The 21,811-nt window shown below is 33.3% G+C and overlaps 1 protein-coding gene across 1 annotated transcript in view; it reads left to right on the top strand.

Annotated features, from left to right (window-relative positions):
* Window positions 1–6,005: 6,005 nt before the first annotated feature.
* LOC147825280 (endogenous retrovirus group K member 10 Gag polyprotein-like) overlaps window positions 6,006–21,811 on the top strand; it is a 106,387-nt gene continuing 90,581 nt past the window's right edge. The window contains exons 1-2 of the mRNA XM_087186309.1: window positions 6,006–6,502; window positions 21,504–21,658. The gene's annotated coding sequence lies outside the window, so the exon portion shown is untranslated. The remainder of the gene's footprint in view (window positions 6,503–21,503; window positions 21,659–21,811) is intronic.

The raw sequence follows: 21,811 nt of genomic DNA, 5'->3' as shown, positions 1-21,811 counted from the left end.
TTCCTGCATAATAAGTTAATTCACCTTGTGCTGCTGTGGCTCACAGGAGACTAGGACTCACTTCAGAGGTTCTAGTAACGTCCCCTTTCCCTGTTCCCTACATATAATATTTCATTTCATTTTTACAAAAGTAATTCATTATATTATGCCTTAGAGTCCATTTAAGAAGAAAAAGAATTTCATCATATAGTCCTAAAAATAGAAGCACAAAAATAGCACTAGAAATATTCCAAATAAATAAACATGGTTCACTTTTTCTAACCAGTTCGATGATTTTCGCTTACTTCTTGTCTGCTAGATTTGGGTCAACCATCTAGAGTCCTGGAAATCCCAGCTCAGATCAATGGCATGATTGAAAGTCATCTAATAATGTCAGCAGAGGAGCTTGTACTAAGAGCCTCTTCTCTGAAACATCAATTAGTATCTTACAGTCCTTTGGGTGAATTTTCAGATTGCCTTTTTATTCTGTTTTTTTTTTTTCCTTTTTTTTTTTTTTTCAGTACTGAGAATTAAACCCAGGACCTTTGCACTGAACTATATCACCAACTCTATTTCATTTGTTATTTTTGGACAGTCTAGCCAAGTTGCCCAGACTGGGCTCACACTTGGCATCCTCTTGCCTCAGCCTGCCAGAATCCTGGGTTCATAGACATGAATCACCGCACTCAATAAATTGGCTTTGTTTTTTTTTGGTACTGGGGATCAAACTCAGGACATTGTACTTGAGAGGCAGGCAGTGACACCGCTGAACTAAATCCCCGGCCCAATAAACTGGCGTTTTTGAAGGCAAAAATCTCAGGTCTGTGATTTATAATAGAGCCTTAGGCACACATTCCAGTATATAAAAACTACTTGTAGATGATAAACATTTAGTGGCTATGATTCATTTAAAACTGCAACTAGTAATATGAGAATGGAGGACAATAATGTTTTCTAATTGAGTATAATCACTAACTGTCTCATAAAGATTTTGATCATTCTTTTCTCTGATGGTAAAAGTGTAATATTCTAAAAGGGCATTGAAGAAGCTTCTAGAATTGCCTATGAAGCATGCAAATTTACTCAGGGAGTACTGAGTGTCTCTTGTGGATTCTACAACTCTTCCTTTGTAGCTTTTACACAGTGGATACAATTAAGAAATATAGTCTCAATTTTGGTCTAATCTTACAAACACAAATAAAATTATTATAGGCCATGTGGGCATTTGATTGAGACAGGATCATGAGTCTGAAAAACCATACTTAGCTGCCCTTTTAATCAAACCGACAGTATAACATTTAAAAATAAATACGGAAGAACACATTATTGATAGGAAACTTAGCTCTTCCATCAAGAAAGAAACTATGTTTTTGTATAGTCAAAGATATAGTACAGATAACATAAAGTACATAAAATGATTTTCACAAGACATAGAATCTGTATTCTATATGGGTTACATATGATCCATAGGATAATTTCTTATATTTTAGATAAAGAGTTGACTAACTTCTCTATAAATAGCCAACTAGAAAATATATAGTCATTGTTGCAATGATTCAAACTTGCTGTTGTCATCTGAAAGCAGACACAGACAATACTTAAATTAATGGATGTGGCTGTGTTGCAGTAGTCTTACTTTAAAGTCAGGTGACTGATCAAATACAGCCCATGGGTCATAATTTGATATTCTTCATTTTAGGTATAGGCATTTATAAAACTAAGGAAGCAATCTTATCAACACAGTCTGAATTTACCAAAACTGTAACATATTATATAGCTTCTTTTCAGACTCATGTATTATAAATCAAAACAGATAAATCTATGTCTCAAAGATAGAAACTCTCTGTAGGAGGGGTCCCCAACCCCCTGGCCACAGATTCGCACTGGTCCATGGCCTGCTAGGAATCAGGCCACAAAGCAGGAGGTGAGAGGTAGGTGAACAAGGGAAGCTTCCTCTGTATTTACAGCTGTTCCTCACTGCTCACATTACAGTTCAAGCTCTGCCTCCTATGAGATCAGTGGTGCTGATAAGATTCTCACAGAAGTGTGAACCCTACTGTGAAGGTGATCTAGGTTAAGTGCTTCTCATGAGAATTTAACACTAGAGGACCTGAGGTGCCAAGAAAGTTGGGGACTTCTGCTCTATGACATATAAAAACAAAAAACAAAAGTATATTAAAATAAATGAATTGTATGATTAATATTGCAGTATTCCATCTCATTTGGAAAATATATACATATCAAGAATTAACCTAGTAATTTTCTTTATTTAACATTAATCCGAGGTTTTAGAAATTGCTTTTAAGATTGATATACTATAAATTAGTATTGATATAAAAATCCATAAGCACTGCAATTTAATTTACTTAACACAGATTTTTTTAATAATTGTTCATTAATTGATGCATAAATCTGTATGAGTTTATGATTTCCAGATTATCACTTTCTATGTGATAAAAATCCAAGTAAAATGAAATGTTTGTTATATAATACTTAACACTGACAAGTCAGGGAAACAATATAGCTGTTTTATTTTTTAAATAAAAAAATGTATTTGTCAAATTCTTTCTGTGCTAATAATTTCTTTAAAAAGGATATTCCTGAATGTCTAGCTTTAAGAGTAGTGTGAAGACTCAATTTAAGACTAGCTAGTAGTATTTAACATATTAAAACTTTAGTTTTTCTTGGAAATTTTAAAATGGTTTATTTATGGAAATTCTTATTTATTTCTACAATCAGTTTCCAATAAAGTTCTTTTAATTTAAGGGATATTATAATGTAATTTATTAAAAGCTCCCAGGGTAGAAAAATAGTGAAAGAAAAACACATTGCTTAAGTATAGAGAAGATATACAAAGACCACCATAGTTTCTGTTGCACAGACTCAATCACAGGTTTAATGTGAACATAAAAGCATGTTGTTCCACATATTAGAAAACTGTTCTTACCAGTGAGTACAGAATTTTAAAATCAATTTAAAATCAAAATTGAGAAATAATAAAAAAGATTAAAATCTAGATTCTTCTGTTTCTCATCAAACACAGAAGTCTATCACCAGTTACTGTAATCACCAAATGGTGAGATTAGTAGTTTGCAAACCAGTGCATCTATGGGATATTATTCATTTCTGGTTGAAGAGATTCCACATTTTTTTACAGGAGTGAAAACAAATCAAAAGAATAACATTTGGCATATATCAAAACTATGAGATATTAAAATTTTAGTATCTATACAGTTTTATTGGAGCCAACCACACTTATTAATTTATGTATTATCTCTGGTGGCCTTTGAACTTGCTGTGGTGTGAATGCTTGTGTCCTTACCCAACCCAAGGCCATGTATGTTTGAACCCAACCCCCAAGGTTGTGGTTTTAGCATCTTTGGGAAGTAATTAGTCCATGAAGGTGGTGCCTTCATGAGGGGATTTAGTGAAGAGAAACCTTTCATTTCTGCTATGTGAGGACACAGTGAAAAGCTACCATGTAGGAAACAGAAAATGGGCCCTCAACAGACACCAAACCTGATGACACTTTTATCTTGGACTTACCATCTTGGACTTACCAGAACTGTGAGAAATAAATTTCTGTTGTTTATAAGCTATCCAATATATGGTGTTTTATCCAGCCATCCAAATGGATAAAAACAGCACTACAGTGCCAGATTTGAGTATTTGCAACAGAGATCATATGGCATTCAATCTGAAAATGTGAACCATCTGGCCTTTAACAAAAACAGTTTTCCAAGCCTTGCAAAAAAAATCATAAACTGAAACTTCCAATCACTGCTGCCACTAATGGAAAATGACACATTGATGATGTATAAATCAGAAACAAAAATCAAGAAAATAACTGAAGCACAGGAGAAGAACTAGAGAAACAGAATAAAGTGTTTAACATTTGATTTATCCTGAGGGTAAAGAAAGTATGTTCTAATTTCCTCAATAGCACATGGGACATTTATGGTAATCCAGTTTGTCCAGTCTTGTTAGGTGACTCCACTTGGCATCTTGAGGGATTACTCAAAACTTTTGAAGAATAACTTTAAAGACATAAAATGAATATGTCTAAAACTTATATTGAACATAACCAGTAAGACTAAAAATCAGTTTCCTACAGGATTCTTTTATATTTATATTCTGTGAGTAGACCCATAGTTTTATTTTTTGTGATGACATCATTAAATTTAGGCTTGAACCAGTATTAGTATTAATCATATTAGTATTGTCTAGTCTCTGAAAGTTATGTAGAATTTCTTTTTGAAAGTCTCTGGCCATGATGCTTTTATGTGAATAGTACTATAATGACTCTTTTTCTTTTGTCTATGGAAATTGCTTTATTTAAAATTTCTATTTCTGCTGTAATCAGTTTTTTAAAATGCATTATCATATGTTACCCATTTGTGTACATTTCCAAATATGTTTGCCTTGATTTATAAAAATAAGTAATACACGGAGTTCACCAAAAATTGTGTACACACTTCAGGAAAAGAAAAATAGTACGATGTTTTTTCAACAGATGGTGTTACCCTCATATGGGAGACCATAGAGGATGTAGTATATGGCAGAAACCCACTACACTGCAGGCTCTTAGAAAGGAAACTGAAAACGCATATGCAGCAATTTCAATGACCACAGTTCCCAACCAGCATTTTGCTGTACTAATAAATATCCAGAAGCTAATGGGCACCACTTTGAGTACCTCTTGTAATCGTAGACGCCAAGGTAATTTGTATTAATTTCATGATGTCTCAATACATTTAGTATGAAAATATTTGTACAAGTTTATCTTTTTCTGAAATGCTTATACATTTTTTGGCGGGCTCTGTATATTCATACACTTATGTGTTGTTCATGAGTGTGTTTCAATGATTATTTCTCACTCATTACTTCTTATTTTATTTGTGCTTTTACTCTTTTTAAAAATTAAGTTGCTGATGTTTTGTTTTATTGTTCAGGAACCACCATTTTTCTACTGTTTTAAAATTTCCACTTAAATAATTTATTTTATTATGATTATTATTTTCTTTTGGTCAATTTTATGTTCTGTGTCAAACTCAGAAAAATATTTTTGTATAATTTTTGTTGATACACTTATGCAAGGCTATGTATTTTCATTAAATAACTGATTTATTATGTTACAGATTTCAATATATAGTATTTTTATTTAGGTATGTTCTAGAAGTCCTGTAATTTCAGGGAAATTCCCCCATTTTTATCAAACAGTTGTTTCAAAATAATTTTAGGAATTGTAGATGAAATAACTTTTTGGTTTTCTGTTTTGTATTTGGAGAATTAAAAAAAACTTGTGTGTTTCTTTAGTTGCTATTTCATTGCATTGTGATAACAAAATGTTATCGTACTATTTCTCTCTTATGGAGACTCCAGAAATTGTGGAGCAAAGCATACAAGGCCATGTCTACATTATCTGGTCCACAGAATGGATGAACAAAATAAAATTACAGTTTTACACCTGTACATTTCAAGGAAATTTGTTAGTCACCTTCAGTGACTGGCAGTTTCCCTGATTAAGATTCATATCCAGCCCATAATTATTTTTATTCTTTCTGGCTTTAGCTAACAGAATATGATATAAAAGGAAAAAGAAAAAAAAATAGGAAGACTAAGAACTCACTCATTTATATGAACCAGACCTAGTTTTTCCAAAAGAGATAATGTATATAATTGTTTTGATTCAATTTTTTCTAACATTTAATAGAGTCAGAATAAGTGTAATAGCTGTTATACTTTCTGTTTTTAGCGTCTGTTTTCTATAAGACAAAGAGAAATTTTAAATGGTACTTTGTTCAGTATTCAATTTATCAGATATCTGGCACTCAAAAGTAGGAAGTAAGAACTGACTGATTTTTTCCACTATTATGAAAGCATTTCTTTGACTAAGAAAAGAATATGCTAGGTTTGTAGGATGACTGTTCTTTTGCCTTTAATGAGGTACAAAAGCGCCATCTGTCTCTATTTTTTGTGCCCATGCCTGGCTACTGACCCCGATGTCCAGAATAGGTAGTTTGTGAGCCACAACTCTACTTCTATGGAGTTTGTCACTTATTTTAGTGATTAGTTGTTTTTCTCTTTGGGATCTGACCCCAGGGTAAGAAACTGTTTTCAAATGTTTATCATTTAAAAATCTTGGTTGTGGTTGTGTTGTGTGCTGTTATAGCTTCCAGTATCCTGAAGGCTTTGAATTCAGTCCCTGAGTTTATCTCAGGTATCTAGCTCTAATATCATTCATAGCTATCATCATAATAAACCCCTGAAGACGTTCTAAACGTAAGGCTTTGAGGATCAATCTCAAATTCTCTTGCAATTGACCCAAATATCATGAATAAAATGGATCCTATTCTGTGGGCAGAGTTAACTCACTGCTCTGCCAAACTTCTTGATGCTGTTCTGGACCACAGACTTCTGTGAATCTGTATCTCCTGAGACCTGAGCAAAACCTGAAATGAAATCTTGGGATTGGAAGCACTCAGCTTATTCATTAGATGTGGATAAAGAAATTTTGGAGAATGTAAGTTTTAAAAATATAATTCCTAGCACTATTATTATTTAACAATTGTTAGAAATTTTGTCAGCATAAAAAGCAAGAAATCAGAAATAAAGACATTTAATTTTGAAGGTGAATGAATTTATTACAAATTCTGTCTGAAAAGTTCCAGGATAAACAACTAAAAGCATTTAAAATAAATGAATTGTGCCTTGAAAACAGTTTTAAATCTGCATTATCTATAGTCAATAAGTAGATACGATGGGGAAGAAAAAATTATCACATAATAGTTTTTTTTTTTAGAAAAAGACAGAATTATCTCATTTATGAATAATCTATGTAACTCAGTGTCTAAAATTTTGTTGAGAAAATTTATTGAAGAATTTCAAATGATATGAAAAATATGATCATATAATTGCAACTGAGAAAATGTTATATTGACTGTTACCTAGCTATGTTTGAATTGCATTTACAAATAGGAATATTCCCAAAACAAAGCATTAAATAATTTAACATTAATTTCCTTTAAGTATTCAATTATTGCTATTTTTCATCCAAATATTTCCGCATTTTCAAAACTTCATATCATGAATGCATGCATTACAATTTGAATGTAAGTTTAGAACTTTTTTTAAAATTCTGAAGTTTTACTGTAAAAATACAGACCTAACAATAAAGAAAAATTAATTATGCTGAACTTAAGTAAAGCTATGACCATTTTCTAAATAATAGAACTGATGACTCATGAATATATATGATTTTTAAAAATAATTCAACTGTCTTCTCCCTTACCCTTGCCCAGTTAGGGTAATTTAGGATAATTTAGATGTTTAGCATTTAGACATCATATTATTTCAACCTCATCTATTTTGGGATATATTTCTAAAGTACAAAGAATCTTTTCTGAAATAAAACCATAATATCATCATCAAATTTCTTACTATTATGAAGAAGATAAATCACTATTTAAATTAGTTGTCTCCTGATTGTTTTTGCATTAAGCCAGATTAAAATATGATATATGCAGTGCAGTGGTTGACATCTCTCCAGACTCTTTTAACTTATAGGTTTCTCCCTGATCTTTTTTGACTTGAATTTTATCTTTTTAACAAACTATATCTTTTAACAATTAGACTTTTTCATCACATTGATTAATTGATTAAAACCCTATTTTTCTTCAGTTTTCATTTTTCTTCCTTTTTTGATATCAGTGAATATTTGGAGATACTTTAAAACATATGGAAAATATTTTAATACTCCCATTAAAATATGGAATGTATTTACTTTTCCCTTGAAGCTGAGCTTATTCTAATGATTTTTTTGAAATCAGTGAAATACAGTGTTACAATGCTGTGAGATGTTCCAAACTAGGCCACAAAAGTTCACTCAGCTTTCATTTGCCTTGTTTTCTTTTTTTAGTGCTCTTTCCAGGGCAATCACCCATCTCAAAACCGACCCCCCCGCCCATTCCACTTTCCCTAGGGATATATAGCAATGTATGAAGTCAACCTTGGTTATCATAGCTGGGAGCATAGTATTACTACCATTTAGTGAGTAGGGGACAGGGATTCTGCTAAACCTGCTACAAATGCTGGAACAGGGAATTAACAAATACAACGACTCACTCAGCCCAAAATGCCAGTATATCAAGGCTAAGAAATGTTGCTCTTAGGGCAGCCTGCTTCTGCGTAAGAATGACTGCTTTGATCTTGCCATACTGGAGAATACAATTGTAGATTTTTGAGTTAAGTCTCATAAAAGCCCTCAATCAAGACAGCTTTTAGCCTTCAACTTTCAGCCATGTTCAGTGAGCTAAACATGTGTCCACTTGAGTCTTCAGAACACTATAGCCTTAGCTAACATTTGATTGCAACTGAGAGATCATAGGGAGAAATGTTCACCTAGGTTCTTCCTGAATTACTGGTCCACAAAATCATGAGCAAAATAAGATTGTATTAATTCACTAGGGATTGGAGTAATTTGTTAAATAAGAGTAAAAGAAATTAATCATTGCCAAAATTCATTTGTAGGTTAGGAGTTATAAAATGGATATGTCTATCATTCTTTTATTAATTGAAATAATTTCATAAAAAGAATCTCAATTGAATATTTGATTACATAAAGTACAGTGTGTACAAAAAATCAATATAAGTACTTGACTTTACAACTTATAAAACTAAGAAAAATATTTTTAAAATAAAATAAAACTATGGAAGAAAAATCTTAAAAGAAATTCTTCAAAAGTAAGAAGTGAGAGTTGACAGATAACTTAAGTGTGTGGTTACACTGACAGCTGACCATCCAACAGTCACAATGGAAAGCAGACGTCAACGGATGATGACTCCAATTTGCTGAAAGGAAAAAAATGCCAAACTAGAATTCTGTACTCAGTGAAATTATCTTTTAAGAGTAAATGTGAAGGGGCTGGGGATTTAGCTCAGTGGTTCCGCTGCCTGCCTTGCAAGTGCAAGGTCCTGAGTTTGATCCCCGTTACCAAAAAAAAAAAAAAAAAAAAAGAGTAAATGTGAAGTACAGTAATTATCACATTCAAGTTTATGATCACAATAAAAGTATGAGGGCTTTTAATACACATAAAATTACTATGTTAATTTTTTTCTGTCAAATAAGAAGGCAGTTGTTTCCAGCTTTGCTGACATGTAGCTGGGGCTAGGTGCCTAAGTTATGGCCAAGTAGAAGTCGAACAAATGATGCGCTAATTCTGGGTTGAACCATTCAATGTTGCGAAGGTTAGGCCAGTCAACTTGGTGGTCTTGGAAGCTGCCTGGGAGATTGGTAAAGCACAATTCTGGTGTGTCTGGGTGGTCTCATGGGTTCATGGCCATGGGGTCTATATCTGGTACCCTGATCCTTCCTCTCTGGTTTTCTTCCCCTGTTCTGCTTCTGGGTAACCATGAATAAAGCAGCTTTGCTCCATTACAGCATTCTGCCATGACGTTCTTTTCTTGCAGCCAGCTGACCATGACTCGAAGCCTGTGAAATCATGAGGAAAAACAAAACTTCCCTCTTTTAGACTGTATGTCTGGTGTTTAGAGTCAGCAATAGGAACCCTCGTACAAATGTCCTGTGTAACCTTCCATATTCCTTTTACTCCCATATGTGACTTTAGGTAAATAATTCCTGAGTCAAATTACTGGAAACCATCTCAGAACAGCTTTCAAATACACAACAGACTCTAATACAAGCAAAAAGTGCATTTTTTAAAATGGTTAACTTCTGAAATTTGGGACACTTTAAAAAACAAAAATTAGCTTTTCAGATGAATGCAAGAGTTAATTGGTGAGCTTGATATTAAAAGACAGAAGACATGGAAATTCCTACTGTTTGGCAAGTCATTTGGAAAACTACCAGGTGGAGTAACTTGAGAGGCAAAGCTTCTATGTATTGAAAAAGAAAGAGCTCTTCTGAATGGAGTTGTGGAAAAAAAAACTTTAGTGTGTGTTGGTTGCCATTAGTAATTTTGACAAGATAAATTTAAGAAAGAATTGGCAGCTTTTGCCATCACGAATAAGAGGAATTTATAAAAGTTCAGAAATTCAGGATTAACAGGATTTGAAAAGCTGTTTCTAAATATTAGTTTTAAAAGTTACTATTTTAGAATGCCATGAAAGTAGCAAGCAAACAAAAAAATATCCTAAAAAATCCTGACCAAACTTCTTAAAGTAATTTAAGTCACAGATTGGATTAAGATATAGTGGTATCTTGGTTCACCAACTTAATTCTTTCCATGATTCTTTTTGCAAACCAAATTGAACAATAACTGAATCAAATTTCTCCATAACGTCAACATTAAACCTAATCAATGTATTTGATTGGGTTCTTGTCCAATTCAATTTGCGACCAGAATCATGGAAAAATAAAGTTCATGAACAGAGGTACCACTTTATTAGTCTTTTCACAGATATGCTCCAGATGGTCTTGTGGTTATCATAATTGTATCACCTATGGAAGCAATAAGGGCTGGTGGTGTTTATCTAGGGCACAAGGCTCTATGTGCAATTCTGTAAAAAGTAAAATAAAATGAAAACCATAGCCAGGCATGGTGGCATATGCATGTAATCCCAGAATTTTGCAAGACTGAGGCAGGAGGATCACAAGTACAAAATAAAAATTCAAAAAAAGACAAAGGACTGGGGATGTAGCTCAGTGCAGAGGCCCTGGATTTAATCCCTAATGCAAAAATAAGTAACTAACTAACTAACTAACTAAATAAATAAATAAGAAAGAAGGAAGGGAATCATAAGTTTAGAAAACAAAACAAAGGATACTGAAAAGAAGATTAAGCAGTTATTGGAATATAAAACTAATTGGAAACAAGAAAAACTAAGTTTTTGAAAGAACTCTATTGTTGAGGAAATTTTGAGCCTCAACGCAAAAGTCTTGACTTTGTGGGACATAAAACTGTATTTTCTAACCTTATCTAAGAAGGGAATGAGATGTAAAATATGTACAGTCAGAGGGTATATTTTCTAATATCCATTTCAAATATGCAGTTTAATTGAAAATAAACAATCTTGTAGAAGGTATGACAGGGCCCTAATGGGAAGTAGACAAAGCCAGAGAATACACTGTGGCCTGATCTTAGAAATTTCCAACACTGTGGCCTGATCTTAGAAATTTCCAACACTGTGGTATGGGCCTTCACAATACCAGATTCTATTTGGATTTCTGCCTTTCCATGAACCACTGCTCTGTTTTCCCAGGTTCTTTTTCTATATGATAATTCTAATTTCAATTATCCTGTCCCTGTTACATCATAGTATGCAGAGTATATAAAAGGAGTGGAAGATAACTCTATTCTTTTAGGCCATAGTTTCTAGAAACAAGTCAATCTATGTCAATGCCTAATAGAGAAGGATAACCCATACCACAGAAATCCTCATGACTAATGTGCACCTTTTGGTGTGGATGTTGAGAATAGCATTTGCTGAGGCATCTTCACTGGCCGCATTTCCACATTTTACAGCTAAGAAGATTGACTTAATAACACGATTGTAAAAGACTTTTCCTTACTACATGTAGAGAGTATTGTAACTGCATTCTAGTGGAAAAATAAAATTTAAAGGTAGCTGTGTTGATACAGTTTGATATTCATGTAACTTAAGAGAATTAGTTTAAAAAAATAAATGATAAAAATTGAGTTTTATTACATTAAGAAAAATCAAATTTTCTGTTCTCACTTTTCAGCCTTTTGTGCTACCAGTAAACTATTGTCAATGAGTCATCATATGCAAAGCAATGTAGACTGCAGGTGTTGATAATGATCACTTATATATTATCACACTGTTCCAAAGCTGTACTTTGATACTTATTCCAGATTTAGCTATTTTTATTTTAATTGGTACTTTTAGAGATTTTGTATCTATCCCGCTGACATGGTCCAGCAGGTGAGGGAGAGAAATAATACTTTTTGTCACAGTAAAAATGAAAGCAAATTGACTAACCTCTATCAATGGTAATATGCAGTTGCCGCTGCTCTGCCATTGACTCATGTGTTTATCAAATGATGGCTGAGGGTATTGTTCTCTGGGAGGATGTGTACTTTTTACCACACAAAGCAATATTGAAAAACACCCACAAAATAGCATTGGGAAGAAATAAAAAGCACTAATATAGTTCAATACTTGTTCATTCTGATGTTTTCATCACTAATAAAATTAACAATTATTGGTCAAATCAATAAACCAATGGTTAAGACACAAATGACAACATAAAAATAATGTACTAATTTACTGATCATTGAGGAAATTTTCACATTTACTTTGTACTTCTCCCTTACCCCCAAACCACACATACACGCATGCATGCACGCACACTCATATGTACAAACACCCAAACAACACAGTTTATATAATTAAGATTAGTATCATATTTTACATTAGGGCATGATACACAGATCTTGCAAATAGTATTTTATAGGTATTTATTGATGATGTAGAGTCTTTAGTTATAAGTAACTAATTATAGCCCACATGTGTGTGCTGCACTCTGTAAGGCATTTTAAAATCATTTAGCCATGCATTTTGATAGCCATGCTTTCCAGCTCTTTCACTTTTCTGTTGAGTATACTAGAGTAACTGCATTCCTGGTTTGTTAGTTTACTGGAAATTTTATGTATAGATGTTAATATATATGATTATATACAACATTGAATATTGAATTTAATATTATTGACAGCAGCATATTCCTAGTATTGTGAATGGAACTTTGGTCTCCTAAATAGATGCACCGAAATCATAACATGCAAACATGTAAGAATTCTGGCTCTTTTGGTTCGGAAAAGATAAATACTCAATTAACTCTGGTTTTCCCTGTTAAGTGTTTCCCTGTTTTTCAGTTTCTGACTTGCAATTTTGTTTGTAGGCAAGATATTCTTTTTTGGCTAAATTTTGAATTCTCAGTTGATGTTTGTAAGGCATACATGTGATAGGCTATGAATTTAAGAATTTTCTAGTTAAAGGACAAAAACCCATTTTGCAATAATCTGTTGCTTTTCAGATAATTACACTGATATTTATTTTGGTGTCAAGAGTTGTCCAAATGAACAGTCATCTTGTTAGTTATGTATATATTTCATATATAAATATATATAATATATATTATATATTTCATTAGTGCACGAATGAGAAAATGCTGAGTGAAAATTTAAAAGGCATAAATTGGCTCGCTTTGGCAGCACATATGCTAAAAAGGGATAAATTAATTGTACCAAATTGGTATTCCAGTTTTGCTACTCTGCCATGTAAAATAGTATTTTATAATTCAGAGTTACTCTTCAGAACATTTGCTTATGTCTTTTATTCCTTTAATTGATTACTGATTTTTTTTTTCAGTCCTAGGGATTGAATTCAGGACCTTGAACACTCTAGGCAAGTTCCTACCACTGAGCTACATCCCCAGTCCAACTTGAATTTGTTGTTGTTGTTGTTGTTGTTGTTGTTGTTTGAGACAGAGTCTCGCTTGTAGTTCAGGCTGGCCCTGAACTCACTATATAGCCTAGGCTGGCTTCAAACTTGGGGCAATCCTCCTGCCTCAGCCTCCCTAGTGCTGGGATCACAGGCATGAGCCACCACAGCAGCCAGTTGGTTTTCCTTTTTTTGATGAGGAAAATACTGCATGGTTCTTAAAGTCATTTTATGTTTTATTTGCCTTTTCAAGTCTTTCACCTTGTTGATATTTTAAGATTATTATTTCTTTTTGTTTCCTCACATCAGATTTACTAAAGTAATTTTTAAGAAACAAAGTCTGGAAATTGTATTTTAAAAAGTGAGGAATAAGCAAGTGTTTCAATGCAGCCAAAATAAATACAATTTGAAATATGAATACAATTTTCTTATGTATGGCTATTTCTAATTATACAGTTAGCTTTGAATTATTTCTAATTATTTTATGCTCTTTTTCCTGAGCTACCAGGACATACTATAGCTTATTAAATTAGATCATGATTTAGGTTTCAAAAATTTACAGTGAGTTTGATTTACTTTTTGAATATTACCTTACTTTTCTTCCAAGCCTATAATCATACAGTATAAAGAAATGTCCCAATTTTTATGTTCTTTAGAACATAATCATTCATGCACATCAGTTGCAAGCACCACCATCTACTTTGGCCACTATAAATAGAAAGCCAGTTCATTAAAAGATATTAAATATGTTAGTCTTCAGAAAGATGAAAACTCAAAACTAATTTCCAGGAGCAATGCTCACAATGAGGCAGTGGCTTAATGAAAAAAAAAAAACACACATTTGTGCCACAGCCACCACCAATAGGCAAAGCCCAGGACTGTGGTACTTTTGAGTCAGTGACTGGTACAACATCATAGATGTGACTTCTTTAGAAACTGTATTTTGCTATCTTTTTTATTCCAACTACACCAAAACAGAAGCTCTGTGTAGTTCCTAGAATCATGTTGACAATGTCCAAAAGAGTCTGGTTTGGGTTTACCTGACTGGTATGGCTGAGGACAGATTTCTGAGCAAGAATGATACTAGAAAACATAGATTGCTTTGCATTTTTGGAAGGAGACATGTATTGTATGAATAGCCACAGAAAAATTATTCAAAAGATTATCAGCACTTTAAAATGACAGACACTAAAAGGTAACTCTAGAAAACATCAAAATTATGATTATTAGTTAACTTACTTAAAATAAATATGTGATAATCATGTTACACAAAATATAAAATTGGAGCAAGTGGCTACATAAACAATAGATTATCATTAGATTGATTAAAATACAGCTTATTAAAGAAAATAATGCTCATAGTTTTAAGTGAACCTCTATATAAAAAATTACACTTCATCATAAAACACTTCTTGATGATTTGGGTTCATTGGAGAAAGTAGCCAGTTGCTGAGATAGAAAAATTATGATGTTATGGTAAATGACTATCGAGATGTTGATTAAAACCAATACTAATATGGTATCAATGCATATCTACATCTTAAGCCACTTATTTCAACATAGACTCAGTCTTCAGAGGTGTATTCATATGTAATACATTTTAAGTGTTAGTATTCATTTTAAGCTCACATTTCATAAGCAAGTACAGAGTGGATAAGTAATAAGATGATCTCTAATATTCACATTATTATCTGAAAAACTGGAAGATAAATAATAACCACTTCTGAAAGTTTCTGTATATGGAGTGAAACAAAATCCCTTGCACCAGGAGAGTTATTTATACTGGGACATTTAAGATAGTAAAGTTGAGGCAAAACTGGAAGCAAAACTCCGTGAAAGGAACAATTGTAACTAAAACCCCAAAGGATGGACTATTGCCCTAATGGATCCCTTTTAGGTGTCTAATTGCAGCAGTTCTGTGGGTAAAAAGCACAACATATGAAATTGTAAGGAGGAAAACTTGAAGCAGTTATGTTTCTGAAAACATCATTTAATAAATTATAAGAAGACTAAAAGGAAGTAAAGCAATGGAGTGGGCAAATGTGGGTTTATCCCCCAGATAGCCCTTAAAAGATGGGTAAAAGAGGTAACTGAGTGTGGACTGTGGATGAAATATTTACAAACCTTACAGGGAATAATAATTGAATATTTTATATTTTGACTTATTCAACTTTTATGATTTGTTTTTGTTCTCATTGAGTTTAATCATGCATTCCTCAAGGAAAACAAGCCTTGAAAACTTTGAAAAAATAAAGCTATTTTGTTTACCAGGCAGGTTTTCATAGCTCTTTTAAAACTGAAGTATATGTTTTGTTAAAATCTTTTTCAAATGGGTACTGTTCAGCATTTGAGATAAATTAAAAACCTTCCTACAGAGTTATAAGTCTCAAATATATAAGAATAGAATTTAGTTTCCTGGGTAATTTTAAATATCTGTTGGAGGCTAATATTTACTAGAAAATCTCCAATTTTCAATTCATTTGACTATTAATTATTGACTGGGGCCTCCATGAAAGTTAGTGTGCCTCTTCAAATGAGATAGCTTAGTCTTGCCTTTACAATTATTCATAAACATTCATATATTTGACTAAATAATTCTGTTTGTTGTTTTTAGAACATAGCCCAAGGTATATTTGCTTTTGGTGAATGCTGATGCTTTTTCATGATGTAATGAGGTGGAAAGAAGTAACATGAGAAAGAAGTATTTGTAAGAGTAGTTGGTGAGCTTTGTCAGTGTATCAAAAAGTCATCTATTTTGAAGAAAATATGTATGTGTGTATATATGTATATACATCTATATATATTCAAAATGCTTTTAACGTTATGACTATTTTAATCACTGATAACTACAGTAGAAAAGGTTAAATGTTTACATCCAGCTTCTTATTTTCTTCTCCTTTATTTGGACAAAGTATTTTCAGATGGATCCCTTGCCTCACTCCTACCCCATCCATGTATGTCTTTTTATTAAAATCAAAGACAATAAATTAACTGTGAAAATACACAGATTAGTCTCTGGACAAAAGCAGTTCCCTTGGAAACGTTGAGTTTTAACACATTGACATTTTCATAGGATTTATCACAGAGGTTTATCTTTTACACATACAGACACACACAAACATAAACATATGCTGGAAATACTTGTATAAGAAATATATGTATGCTTCACACAAACATTTCCTACTTTTCTCCTGACACTGTTGATATACCCAATCTTGTAATATCCTCATTGGACTCTGAAAATAAAGTGCTCTAAATAAAACAACACAGAAGACTTGTGTCTTGGTTTCTTTTTTCTTGCAAAGAAGCCAGCCTTTCTCTATAGAAGCTGTCTCAGGTCTTGTACTATAGCTCTGTTGAAAAATTGCACTGGCTTGCCAAATATCTTAATGACTTTTCTCTCAGCAGTTGGTAATGGTGAAATGTTATTCTAGTAACCATAATGTCTCTCATAAAACAATTGCATACAATATGTACTGTACTTCTATTTTAGTGAGCTCTTCTGTCAGAATAGCAGTGCCAGTAACCATTTAGCATTTCATACCAAACTGCTTACCAGTCCTTCAAGTGTAATATTGCAGAAAGAGTGAAGAAATGCGTGATTAAAAACATTCACTGAGAGTGGACCATTTAATGCAACCCGATGCTGCAAAATAAACCAGCCTTCACATATGTAAGCGCTCATCATATAAATGACAGTTCTATGTGGTCATTTAATTTTACGATCTCAATTCTCGCATATATTGCTCACATAAATATAGTGTTTTCCTGCAGGGAGGTCTGCTGGGTGTTATAAAATCAGTGAGATCTCAATGGGTTCAAATGGACATCTTTTATAATTATTGCTATAAAATTTCTTGACAATGCATTTTGTTGTCCAATGGCTAAAGAAAACGATTTTCCAAAAGAATGGGTTTCAACAAAGAGAGTAACAGGGCCTGGGAATTGTTCCTGTATTCACCCATATTTAAATTACTTTTCTTACTCTCATGTATTGGAGGTCTTCCTGATCTTCAGAGTAAGTTCTTAAAGTGTGGCTTTCAGTTAGAGGCAGGCAGCATGGATCTGTTTTCTGGTTTGATGAGGCAATGTGGACTATCTAAAGGGAAAGATTAATTTTCTGTTAAGTGCAATTAAAATCTATTTACAGGGAATTATTTCTTGTGCCTGGAAAGACAAGGAAAGGATAGGGAGAAGGGTTCCATGAAATCTTGATTAGAAATGATTTCGAGAAAAGCCACATCAAACTTGAAACATGATACCAAAAGCATTGTGTATTGCCTGAAGCATACTATTACTTTTTCTGACTTCTTCAGGCTCATATATTTGTAGATTTTTCTCTACACTGTACTGAGACATTTTGCTTGCCTATTAGTTTTCACATTTCTTCTAGGATAAGTTGTAATTAGTGATGCTGGCTTGTGTGACAATGGTAAAGTAACTGGATTTGGGCTTTTATTTCTTATGCTTGTCCTCTAACTTATAGCAAACATACGTTGATGTGGTTGTTCAGAAATACCATTAAATATTAGCTATTTACTGTGAAAAAGAAATAAATTGTTTATATTTTTTAAATGCTACAATGTTAATGAGTACTCTAGCTACGTTTGTTGAAATGGAAGGAAGGATGTGATCTATGTGCCTGGGCTTCACTCTTATGGAGAAAGCAGGAATGCAGTGAGGCACAGGTGGAAAGAGCATATTCTGAGGGACTTCAGGCTCTAGGTTTACTTGTCCTCAGGTCATCTTAGCTCTGTGACCCTATGTGGGGATCATTTGTCCTTTGCTTCTACTGCTTCTGGCACTGGACTGGCAGTAGTACTAATATTGGGATGGTGATTGAGCTTTCTGCCACTCTTGTTTCTGACGTTTGGGAATGGCTCCACGTCCACACACAGGGATAAATATGTAGCATAACCTTAAAGCAAACGGGGAATTACATTCTGCTCTTCACAGTGACTGGGTTAGAGGACACACATATAGTCATTCAGTTATCTCATAGTGGATTTCAAAACTTTGATAGGAACTACTGAAAAATAACAACAATGCACAAGACTGATCCAGAGCTGACCTTGGAGAAATTGAGAAGAGGGGTTGCTTCCTTCACCCAGGATGCCCAGAGAATAGATTTTCCACATAGAAGAGACTGGTGAGAAACTGCACACATGAGAGACACCTTGGATCTACATTTGAGCCCTTATTTTAAACTTCACCAAAAAACAAAACTTACATTATAGTGTTCTAACTAAAGTAAGAGAACCCTAACTATGGAATGTCTAAGTCCCATAGCCATGGTTTTCTTATGAGATCAGTAACCATCACCCCTTTTTACCTAAGCTAGTTCAAGTTCATTTTTTTTTTTTTACTGAGAATAAAAATGTTACTAATAAACTGTTCTTTGCTGGAACACCATTTTGGGCTCTGCTTTTCCTGTGCCTAGGCAACCAACTCACCTTCATTAAACTAACATAATTGTACTGTTTAAATTGTATTTATCTTCAAAGGGATAGACACTACTAATGCAGAAGTGAAGGAAATATGCTCTTGTCTTTTTAAGTTAAAGAGCCTAATGATAAAGATCATTTTTAAAAGCAGCTATAATAACAATATGAGAGAAAGAGTACAAGAAGTATTTTGAAGAACGTAAAAGGAGAAGAAGCCCTTATATAGTAGGTCCAGGAAGGTCTCCTGGATAAGGGAGCATCAACCTGAGGCTTGAGAGATAGGCAGGACAAATCCAAAAAGGATACAGGTGGAGCAAAAGAAGGGTTGAAAACTCTAAATTCCAGGAAAAATTCCATATAAATATTAACTGCAAAGACATGCAGGATGTTTTGAGAAAGGCATGCAACAAGAGAGATGGTCTACTAGTGGAAAGAAGTAGAATTAAAGGAAAATATGTTTGGAACAACCTAGCTCAGAGAGGGCCTTTTAAATAAGGAAAATTTAGCCTTTATTTTAAAACCAGTGAAAAGCCAATAAGGTTTGTAGTAGGGGATGATAATCCTATATTTTGATTGGTTTGATAAAAACATAAAGAGATAAAGAAAGAGCTTATTCAAAAAGATTATTGCAATGAAATAAGGCAGACAATTGCAATAGGATGAGAGAGGTAATTACAATAAGAAGCATGCTCTAACCATGAATCTGCAAATGTCTCAAAGATCAGACAAAAAAGAGCTTTTCTTTTACAGGGAGGAGTGAACATGGATAGAAAAATTTAGGTGTGAGGGAATCAGATGCATGGATAGAAGTGGCATGATTGCACAGCAGATCAGAGAATGTTTTACCCTGGGGTTCGTCAATTCCTGGGAAAGGCCATTTTGGATTGGGTTGTATACTGGCTTATAATGCAGGTGGGTCAAAACTCATGGACTTGTGGGAAAGAGGGAAACTTAACCAAGCTTTGGTGAAGTTCCCAAGCATTTTGTCCAGATTGATCAGGCAACAAAAAAGTTCAGCTAGCCACTTAGAAGGCACAAAATGGTAATTTGGAGAGTCCCTATGCTGTGTTGTCATAGGTAAATAAGGAGGCAGCTGTGAATTTTATCTGAATTCCATGTGAAAGAGTAGCACACAAAAGAGTGTGGGGAGTGTTGTTTCTTAATTGTGTCTGTTTACTCAAGTAAAGTTTAACAAGGTCAGGTTTCAGAAAGATCGCTTGAGCTATACCAAGGAGATGAATTTGAGTGGGTGTGAGACCAAAGTCAAAAAATGTACAGTACTTCTAATAAAGTAGCACTGGGCCAGAGTAGAGACATTATGCTTATAGCAAAAGTGTGGGTTACAAATATTTTCAAAATGTAGGGAAAGGAAATGAAAAACAAAAACAAAAATGCAGGCCTTAGTGTTTGGTTGGATCTGGGAGGTAAGCAAAATATTTACCTCTAAGTCACAAGGCTATCAGAAAATTATTCTTTTTAGCTTAAATTTCTCTATTAGTTCTCCCATGGCCTGTGATTTTTCAATCTGCAATATGTGCTTTGAACCACCTCTTTCCAAAACCTATTAACACTTATTAACCAAAGAGAGACTGCAATATCTCATTTTTAAATCATCAATATCTAATCTCCAAAAATAACCATCTTTGAGTTTATCCCTTAACCTGAGATCTCTGTCAGACATAAAGGTACTATTAAAATGATTAAGATGTCTGATGTATCTAAGTTATTCCAATACTTGCCTTCTTTTTGATCATTAAAAATTTTATCTTCTATGCACTCAACAGGAGTTCCAAAGTTATTTTTAGTAATTTAATTTCTTTGAAGTTTTTTGAAGTGTAGCATACATATATGAAAGTACATAGATCCTGAGTGTATACTCTTCCATAAATTTGCATAAAATGAGAGCACAATTGTAACCAGCACCCAGATTAAAAAAAAGTCACCATGTAGAAGTCCTTCATTGTGCCAGCTTTTTATCACTACTCTCTGTCTTGACCTCTAATGAATAAATTAACTTTGCCTATTTGGGAGCTATTTTTTAAAAAGATATCTTATAAATAATGACTTATAGTATGCAATTTTTATATCTAGCTTCTTTATCTTACTGGTATATTGTTACTTGCAATTTGTCCTTTTTCATTACTGCAGTGTACTTTATTATTTGAATACATTATAATTGATTCATTTTACCACTGAGGGACATTTGGATAGGTTTCAGTTTCAAAAGTGCAGATAGTGTGATATAAGCATTCTTGTGCATGTCTTTTGTTGCTCCAATTTAATTTAAAGAGGAATTTTCCATTGAAGTGTCTTTGATACGTGTTCTATTATTTTTTTTCCTGTTTTACCACTTTGGAGATTATTGCAAATTCTAATGTGTAATCATAATCCCAATACTTATTTGGCTTTAATTCTTTTGTTGATTCTGTATGACCTTGCATATCTCCAGATGTCTTATTTAAGAATTTTATGCTTCAGGTAAAGTTTAATATGCTCACATTTCTATTAGTTCCTTTTATGGGATTTATCTTTAAAGTTTGTAGGACTCAGAAAAAATATTCACCTGAGTCTGGACATCTTAAAGCAAGTTTTAACACTTTTAAAACAACTTGCCTTATTATAAAATTATTGATTATATGTCTCATGTTTTTGCTTTAGGCAGCTCTTGTGGAACTGAGTGTCCCTTCAAGCATGTGTGAAGCAAGCCTGGTATCATCCTCTCATAGAAGATTGAATTTTTTCCTGATTTCTCATTAGGAACTGCTCACCTCCTCAACCCAAAGATGAAGCCCTATCATTGTGACTTTTAAGAGGTCATTACATTTAAATGAGATCAAACAGGTGGAATTCTTAATTCATCATTTCTCATGTCATTGAAAAAAAAAGAGACACACAGGGGAAAGGCCCCATGAGGATGTAGTAAGAAACTGGCTTTGAAAGAAAAACCAATTTTCCAACATCTTCAT

Source organism: Heterocephalus glaber, unplaced genomic scaffold (assembly GCF_053883595.1).
Source record: "Heterocephalus glaber isolate CG9 unplaced genomic scaffold, H.glaber_assembly_v1.0 deba00001504, whole genome shotgun sequence".
NCBI lineage: Eukaryota > Metazoa > Chordata > Mammalia > Rodentia > Bathyergidae > Heterocephalus > Heterocephalus glaber.
This window is presented reverse-complemented; position numbering and strand designations above follow the sequence as displayed.